Here is an 8,895-nt window from a genome sequence, read left to right as displayed (position 1 = left end):
AGCAGTTCACCCGGTCAGCCCAGCTGGAAGGTGAGGGGCACCCTAGGGCAGGCCGGGGGAGTAGATCCTGCTGAAAGGAAAACACACGGGAGGGAGAGTGTGGTGTGGCCGGAGGAGCAGGTTCAAGGGAGCTGGCGGGGAAAGGGGCCCGAGCCGGGAGGTCAGGCACGTGAGGACCTCTGTGCCACTAAAGGGTTTTGGATTTTCTGCTGCAGGTGATGGGCAGCTGCTGCAGGATGTTCAGCAAGGGAATGGCGTGAAGTTTTGCTAAGATTCATCCTTCCACTGGAGAGGAGGGTCTGCGATGAACTGGAGAGGAGGCTGAGCAGCACAGCCCAGGGGTTTGCATAAATAAGGAAATGAAGACGTAAACAAACAAGATGACACACGCCTGTTTGTGCTTGAAAACAAGGGGGAAAGGAACAAAAAATTAACTATAATGGTTTCTGGAAAGGGGAGGCAGAAGAGTGGGAGATAGGCCTGCACATAGGGTTTTTCTGAGTGCATCCTGTTCGGGAGTTTTAACTTTGGAACCTTCCATTTTAAGTCATTATAAAACAAAATTTAAATTTAAAGATCTTTTTAAATCCCTAAAACTTAACTTAAAATGTAAAAACATGGGACACCTGGATGGCTCAGCGGCTCAGTGCCCGCCTTCAGCCCAGGGCGTGATCCTGGAGTCTCAGGATTGAGTCTCACATCAGGCTCCCCGCTTCTCCCTCTGCCTGTGTCTCTGCCTCTCCCTCTGTGTGTGTCTCTCATGAATAAATAAATAAAATCTTTAAAAAATATATATAAAAACATAGTAAAATGATTGAATAATTATACATTCAGTTGGTTTTCAGGGGAGGAAGTGGGAGCGTCAATAAAGACATGAACACGCTCACTCTCACTAATAACTAAGGTGATGAAAAAAAATTTTTTTAAGGTGATGGAAATTAAAACCACAGCAAGGTACCATTTGACACCCTCTGACTGGCAAAAACTTAAAAAAGTGTGACAATTATCAAGTACCCTGAAGATGAGGGGTGATCGTCATCCTGTGCTGGTAGGAGTGTCCATGAAACAACCACCCGAAAGCAGTTTGGAAATACGTATAACTTGGAACATGTGCTTATTCTATGACCCAGAAATCCCACTTGTAGTTATTTACCCTAGAGAAGCTTGCATGTGTACATGAGAAATAAAAATGCTCACATTAGAATTACCTGTGGTTGAGACATATGGGGAATTTCCTAAATGTCTGTTAATAGGATAATGCACCATAATCATCTGGGTAGTAGTAAAAATGAATGAACCACAATCACACCAATCAACGTGGTAGAGACTCACAAGCATAATGAGCCACAAAAGCAAGTAGCAGGAAAACTATATAGCATAATATTATTTATAAAAACTCGAGCAATCACAGGGGTGCCTGGCTGGTTCAGTCTTGATCTTGGGGTCGTGAGTTCGAGCCCCATGTTGGGTGGAGAGATGACTTAAAAATAAAATCTTAAGAAAATAAAGTTGAATAATAGCAAAATAATTATACATGTATGTAATCTTAAGGTGGCATAATACACAGTAAAGGTGGTTCATAAGAAAAACATCAAATTCAGAACAGTGGTGGTGTTCATTACGGGGAGAAAGGAAGGGAGACACAGCCTTCACTTGTGTCTGTGATGATATATTGCTTAAAGTGCGTGGTGGATACATGGGTGTTCATTACTCTTTATTAATTAGTATTTATTCCTTAAAAAATATGAATCTAATCGTATCACTTTCCTACTCAAAACCCTCCAACAGTTTCCCATTACACTTCAACAAAGTACCAAGGCCCTAATTGTGGTCTATACCATTTGGCCCCTGACTGCTTTCTGTACATCATCTCTCCCTTTTGCTCACTGAGCTCAGACCATAGTGTTCTTCAGATATATCAGATATATTCCAACCACAGGGCCCTTGCACATACTGTTCTCACTGCATTGAATATAGGACACAGGCTTCTGTTCTTTCTTGCCATGCTTCTACACCCGCATCACCACAAAAGCCACCAGGCCATCTTTGGTTCTATCCTAGAGATTGACAATGAGCTTGAGATGACCCTGGCTGTCCCAGGTAACACGGTGATGGGCTGCTTCTTCACCATTCTGTCCTGCACTGCGATCCCAGGCTGGGCCCATTGCTGTGTGATCCTGTTCGGGGTCTGGCCATCTGTGAATTGGGAGAAAAACTTGCAGGAAGGTTGCCCTGGGAAGGTTGTGTTGTGGAGGAGCCAGGGACTGTTGTCCCAGGTAGAATCATAGTGGTCTCCAGAATCCTCTCCAGTGGATTCCTGGGCTGATGAGCCATGTGCTTCCTCCAGCCTCCCTGGGCCACTGGTAGATTCAGACAATGGCCCAGAGCACAGCTCCAAGTGCAGGTAATGAGGCTGGTGGGGGTTCTGTCCCCTTGGAGGTAGCAGAAAGGAGAGGGAGAAAGCCACCAGGAAGTGGCTGTCCACTTTTCTTTAACTAGCTAAGTACAGAACATAATAGACAACGAGATTTTTCTTTTTCTTTCTTTCTTTTTACATTTTATTTACTTATTCATGAGAGACAGAGAGGCAGAGACATAGGCAGAGGGAGAAGCAGGCTCCCCATGGGGAGCCCGATGTGGGACTCGATCCCAGGACCCCAGGATCACACCCTGAGCCAAGGGCTGATGCTCAACCACTGAGCCCTCCAGGCCTCCCCCAAGGATTTAAATAATAGAGTCTTCTTGGGTGGGTTAGAGTATGACATTTTCTTGCCTCGTGAACAAGCATTACCTCTGTGATGAGAAAAAATAATATATTACAAACAATAAGATAAAACAAAATGAAAGAAGGAAAAATCTAGAATCTTCTAGAATGACCAATTTTTTTTGACTTTTTTGTAGTCAACCACATTGTTTTAATTTTATTGAAAGTTGGAAAGTGAAAGTCTTCAATCATCCCCGGCATTTTTACAACTTTTCTGGAAACTATAAATATTATTGTTTAATTGTGTTATTGGTTACTGTTGATTTATGATTCCAACTCTTCACAATTACAAACTACTTTAGTTTAAAAACTAAAACAAAAACACCCAAGAAAACCCTTAAAAGACTTCAGGCGGTAATTAACTTTGGGTTAATCTTATTTCCCTCAGATTGTCATTGCGGACACTGTTTAAGCTAAATTGCTGGGGTCAATTTTGTTTCCTCTCAGTTTCCTCCTGGCAGCTGCAGAGGCTCTGAGGGCACCTTGCATCCCAGGGACAGCAGCCACCATCTGCTCCTCCAGCAGCCACAAGGCCAGCTGCACGGTCAGCGGCAGACAGTCCCCCTCGGCCAGGACCGGGCCTGTCTGGGAGCAGAAGCGGGGAGACCCCCTGGTCAGTCCCAGGCCCCCACTGCTCAGTAGAGGTTCCGAGCTTCCAAGGTGCTAGAAAGCAGTGGCGAGTAACACCGTGTCCCTCGGACACAGCCCGTTAGCTGTTTCCTGGGGCTCTCAGTGGGTTTCTCTCACCTGTGCCAGAATTTTCCACAAGGCCTTCTGTGTTGGTGCCATTTTGTGAAAACAAAGGAAAACAAAGGTTTTGCTGAAGATGGATGGGAGGGCGGAGCAGGTGGGCTGTGTCTGCAGAGGAGGTGCTGCCCCCCAGTGGCTGCTGCGAGGACGGCGGGGCCCCTTGGAGCTCTTCCTCCCATTTTTCCTATCGGTAAACTGAGGTACATGGAGCCCAGAAAGGTCTCGTGGTGAGATACAGGCACATCAGCGACACACAGCACAGCGCCTGTCCCCGAGCTGCTCCTCTTTCTCACACAGGAAGGCGCGCCATTGCCCTGGGCTGCGGGCCCTCCCTCGGCCTCCTCGGCCGCCTCTCAGAATATCAAGGCCCCTTCCTGCTGGGCTGAGAGATGCCCAACTCTTCCCATCCAGCCTCTTGTCACCAGGGGGCTGCCTCTCCCCAGCTGAAGGGACGGTCCGCCATTGAGGCCTCTCTAGAGCCCCGCTGACATCTGGGTGCCAAGGCCATACAGAGGGAGCCAGCATGCCACCCCGGGTCCCACACAAGCTGGGACTGCAGACACCAGGTCCTTCTAGGGACAGCTGCTGTCCAGAGAGAGGGAGGGTCAGTGTGGCTGGGGGTTGTGGGCAACGAGCTGCCGGTGACGGCTGGACCCGCAGGACTCCTGCCCTCCACTTCCACAGAAATTCCCCACAGGCCTCAATGGAGCAGATTTAATTGCATTTCTGCTCTTCATAAACACACACTCTCCAACTAGGACACAACACACCTTTTCTTTTGTTTGAGTCTCGGAAGCAACCAGGGAGGCTGGAGGGCCTGGTTTGGAACCTGGGACCAGGGAGCGACACACAGCCTCTTAGAGGACAAGTGGGAATTCTGAGCCCTCACTGGGGAGCCTCACTGACGGAGACCTCTGGGCTGTTTTAGGATGTTGGGACCCAAGCATCTTCCAAATTAGTGTTAGATGCCCTGTTGGCCCTGCCTCTAGCAGCACAACAGGCACATGTGGGTAGAAGCTGAGGTCAGAGGCCACCCCCAACTGCTCCAGTTTGGGCCACTCAAGTGTTGGCCTCCCTTTCAGTGCAGAAGTGAGAAAAGCCTGCTGATACATGTCCTTCTTTTTTTTTTTTTTTAAGATTTTATTTTTAAGTGATCTCTACACCCAAATGGAGCTCGAATCTACAACCCTGAGATCAAGAGTCAAATTCTCTACCGACTGAGCCAGCCAGGCACCTCTGAGGCACACCCATCCTAGAAGCAGACAAAGATGGGCAAACAGAGCCCTGGACCAGGAAAGAAGGAATATCAGGTGGGACCGCCAGCCCTTGTCAAGAATAAAAGGCCCCACATTCACAGAGGGGGCCTCTGAGGCAGTGCTTCAGAGCCTCGGCTCATGTGCAAAAACAAGTGCACCATATGTTCTTCTCACTCTGTCCCACTGGCCCCGGGTCTACCTGGTGAGCTCCAGTTCATCCTTCAGGACATGGTATCCTCACCCATGAGATAGTCACAGCACCCATATGAGGCACATTTAAGAATAAGGAACAAAGGGAAGTTAAGTGAATCCTCCAGGTGTTTCAGGTATGAAAAGGCAAAGCAAGATCTAGATCCCAGGTCTTCTGTTTCTTAGGCTGATGATCTCTCTACTATATTTCCCACTTAAGCAGACCTCATAGGGCTCCTATCAGAAGTTCACCACCAGAGATTACAAATCCTTTATGGTTGGGGTGCCTGGGTGGCTCAGTTGGTTAAGCGTCTGACTCTTGATTTCAGTTCAGATCTTGATCTCAGAGTTGTGAGTTTAAGCCCTGAATTAAATCCTTGGGGCCTCTGGGTGACTCAGTTGGTTAAGCATCTGCCTTCAGCTCCAGTCATGATCCCAGAGTCCTGGGATCGAGCCCCATTTTGAGCTCTCTGCTCAGTGGAGAGTCTGCTACTCCCTCTCCTTTTACCTGTCACTTTGCTTACTTGTGTTCACTCTCTCTCTCTCTCTCAAAAGGAAAAAAAAATGCTCTATGGTCAACAAGCTTCTTTTGGAAAATGAAAACACTAGGAGAGGAAGTTAATAGGGTAGGTCTAAATCTCTAGCTGGCTCTGACTTGCTTTATTCTTTAAGGAACTATTTTATTCAAGACTATTTGTTTTCAGAGACAGAAAATCCAGATCAAACAGGTTTTAGCAACAAAGGGAGTCTATTGGTTTACCCTACTAAAAACTTCAGATGATGTCTGGCTTCCATCACAGCTGATCCCAGTGCTCACACCATGTCATCAACACAGAGCTCTTTGTCGCTCTGCTCTGCCCTCTGCTGGTCGAGTTCTCATGTAAACCTTCCCCCCATGGTGGGTCCCAGCAGCTCCAGGATTCCCTCCTCTTAGTGCCACAGCCAAGGGGGGAGAACTGGAATAAAGACCCTATCCAAAGTGGGACTGTGGAGAGAATATCTTCAGCAAAAGGGAGGGTGGGAAAGAAGTCCACCCAGTAACAGGAAATGATGAGGAAGCCTGACGATCCAGGTGTCAGGCATTGTGGGAGGGTAAAGACGTAGGCCTTGGGCTTTCAGAAGCATGGGCCAGCCTTCCACTGGCTTCAGGGTTCAAATACACATGATGTGCACATTAAGAGAATACAAAAATAAAAACAACTGGGGGGGAAAAGGTAACCCAAAAACTTGATAACTCCAGGTGCCTATAAAAAAATCAAACAAACAAACAAACAAACAAACCAAAAAACAACTCCATGTGCCTGACCGGAGCAAACACAAAAATGTGTTGGGCACAACTGCAGATATTTAATAATGACCGGGAATATTAGGTGACGTTAAGAAGTTCTGTCGAGGGGCCCTGGGTGGCTCGGTCGGTCAAGCGTCTGCCTTGGGCTCTCAGGTCATGGTCCCAGGGTCCTGGGATCAAGCCCCTCGTCAGGTTCCCTGCTCAGTGAGGAGTCTGCTTCTCCCTCTCCCTCTGCCTACTTGTACTCTCTCTTTCTCAAATAAGTAAATAAAAATCTTTTTTAAAAAAAGTTGTTTTGAATTTTGGTATGTGAAATAGAGGTATAAAAACAAGTTTTTTTTTTTTGGAGGGGGAGGGGAGGAGGAGAGGGAGTAGGGAGAGAATCTTAAGCAAGCTTCACACCCGGTGTGGAGCCTGACACGGGGTTTGATCTTATGATACTGAGATCACAACCTGAGCCAAAATCAACAGTCAGAGGCTTAACCAACTGCTTAACTGAACCACCCAGGTACCCCAACCAGGCTTTAGTTTTTAAAAATACATAATATATTTAAGGATGAAATGTCATGATGTCTGAAATTTACCCTTAAATATTTCAGCAAAGGAGGAGGGAGAGAGGAAATATGGCAAATTTACAAGTTGGTGTTTTTTTGTTTTTGTTTTTTTAAGAATCATTACCAGAAAAAAAAAAAAGGATCATTATGAGGATATGTCTAGGGGTCACAGGTGAGAACCTGTGAGACTGAGAACAGGAATGGGAGACTGCGGGGTGTAGAAAGCAGAATGAGACGTGGGGACCAGGGCCCTCATCGCTGGTCCCCTTCTGTCCCCACCCAGGAAGCAAACAGGCTACTTGCAAAGTCCAGTAAATTGGCAGGAGCCCTGCCCCCTGCTCACGCCTGCTTCCAGCCTTGGCCAACAGTGCTGACCTGTCCCTCGCAGGAAGCAAAGCACTCATGTCTTTCCCTGACACTGGGGTCCCCGAGACTGGGCCAGGGGACGATGGTGAAGACCTTATTCATCATGGGGCTCCCTTTCCACCAGGACATGGCCTGGGGTCAGACTCTGGGACAGAAGATGCTGAGATGGCAGGTTCTCTCGGACAGACAGACACCATACTTGAATGACAAAGGGGGGTGTTGGGTCTGCGCCTGCCCCCACGGAGGCACCGAGCAGGTGTCCGGGACAGGACCTCAGGACGGGGCCATACGGAGGTGGGGACGCAGGGCCGAACTCCGAGCAGGAAGGCTGGGGACCCACTTGGGAAGGACATTCCACCGGTGAAGCTGCCGCAGTGACCGCTCACTCCGAAAAGCACGTGCGCGGGCCGGGCGCTGCGGGCTGCACTGCATGAGCCGGCCTCGCTGGCTTCCCCAGAAGCAGAGCCTGAGTCAAGGATTCCAGAGCAAGTAGCTACTTTGGAAAGTGGAAGAAGACACTGGTAGGGAGGGGAGAAATGAGCCAGAGCAAGAAAGCAGCCAAGAAAGGGTGTGTCATGGAACCAGCTGCCAACAGGCATCTGCTGCTTCATCCCTTGGAGTCGCTCAGACAGGACGCCACTGACTGTCCCACTGTCGGGCGAGGGCCCCGGGGCACATGCACAGTAACTCCCCGGGCCAGTGGTACTGGGTGCTGCGTGGGCGGCCCCCCAGCTCTTCTGGGTCACCCTGGGCTCAGAAGAAGGTCTTTGGGGAAAGAGGGGGCAAAGCCAGACACTCAGAGTCTCGGCCAGGGCTCACAGGAGGGGGTCTGCCCCCCTGCCAGCCCACGGACACGCGGAATCTTCTCAACAATGCAACCAGGTAGATTATTCTTCCAGTTTTTCAGATTGGAAAGTGAGACAGAGAAGTTCGGTAACTTACCCAAGAGGCAGAGCCAGGATGGAAAGCCATGCCTTAAATGGCTCCAGAGCCCAGGCTGGAATGGGCTGTGTTTGGAGGGGAGAACTGCTCATCGATGAAGGCATTCAAGCAGAGGCTGAGGGCAGGGGCTAAGAGATAAAGGTCCTTTCGGTGCTGAAATCCATGATCTTTTGAATGGACAGGGGCGCAAATACATCCCGACTCGCTGGGCAATGAACACGCAGGCTGGTTTTCTAGCAGACTGGTCACCAAGCAGGCAGTGACGACCTACCTGGGAAACACCTGGCCACACACGTAGGGGCCAGCTCATCAGAGCCCAAACCTCGCTCACTGTGCCATCAGGCCGCCCTAAGACCTCTCTCCCAGTCCTTCCTGAGGCCCAAGAGCCGTGTTAGCCACTGGGAAGCTCAGGGCTGCCTAGATCCCACGTGGACAGGCTGGCTCCCCCCACACCACCTGGGCTCAGGGTCCTCATCTGAGGGCAGTGATGAGACCATCACTGAGGTCCCAAGGTCTGGGGCTGTGGGGTTCAGGCAAGAGAGTGGTGGCCAAGCCTGGGCTTCTAGAACAGCCCAATCACTGTTGGTGAAACTGAGAACAGCACAGTCTGAATTACAAAGAAGCCTGTGTCGTGAATCATTCCAGTATGCTGAATGTTTTCTTCATTCAAATGTACAACATCTGGCAGATTGTTAATCAAGTACTTAGAACCCTGAGACCTCGGCTCACACCCTTCCTTCTGGGAACCTTGACCTAGGCATCCTTCCTTATCTGCAGAGTCATGTC

This window comes from Nyctereutes procyonoides, unplaced genomic scaffold, assembly GCF_905146905.1.
Source record: "Nyctereutes procyonoides isolate TBG_1078 unplaced genomic scaffold, NYPRO_anot_genome, whole genome shotgun sequence".
Taxonomy (NCBI): Eukaryota; Metazoa; Chordata; class Mammalia; order Carnivora; family Canidae; genus Nyctereutes; species Nyctereutes procyonoides.
The sequence above is the reverse complement of the archived record's forward strand: the minus strand, read 5'-3'. Positions refer to the sequence as shown.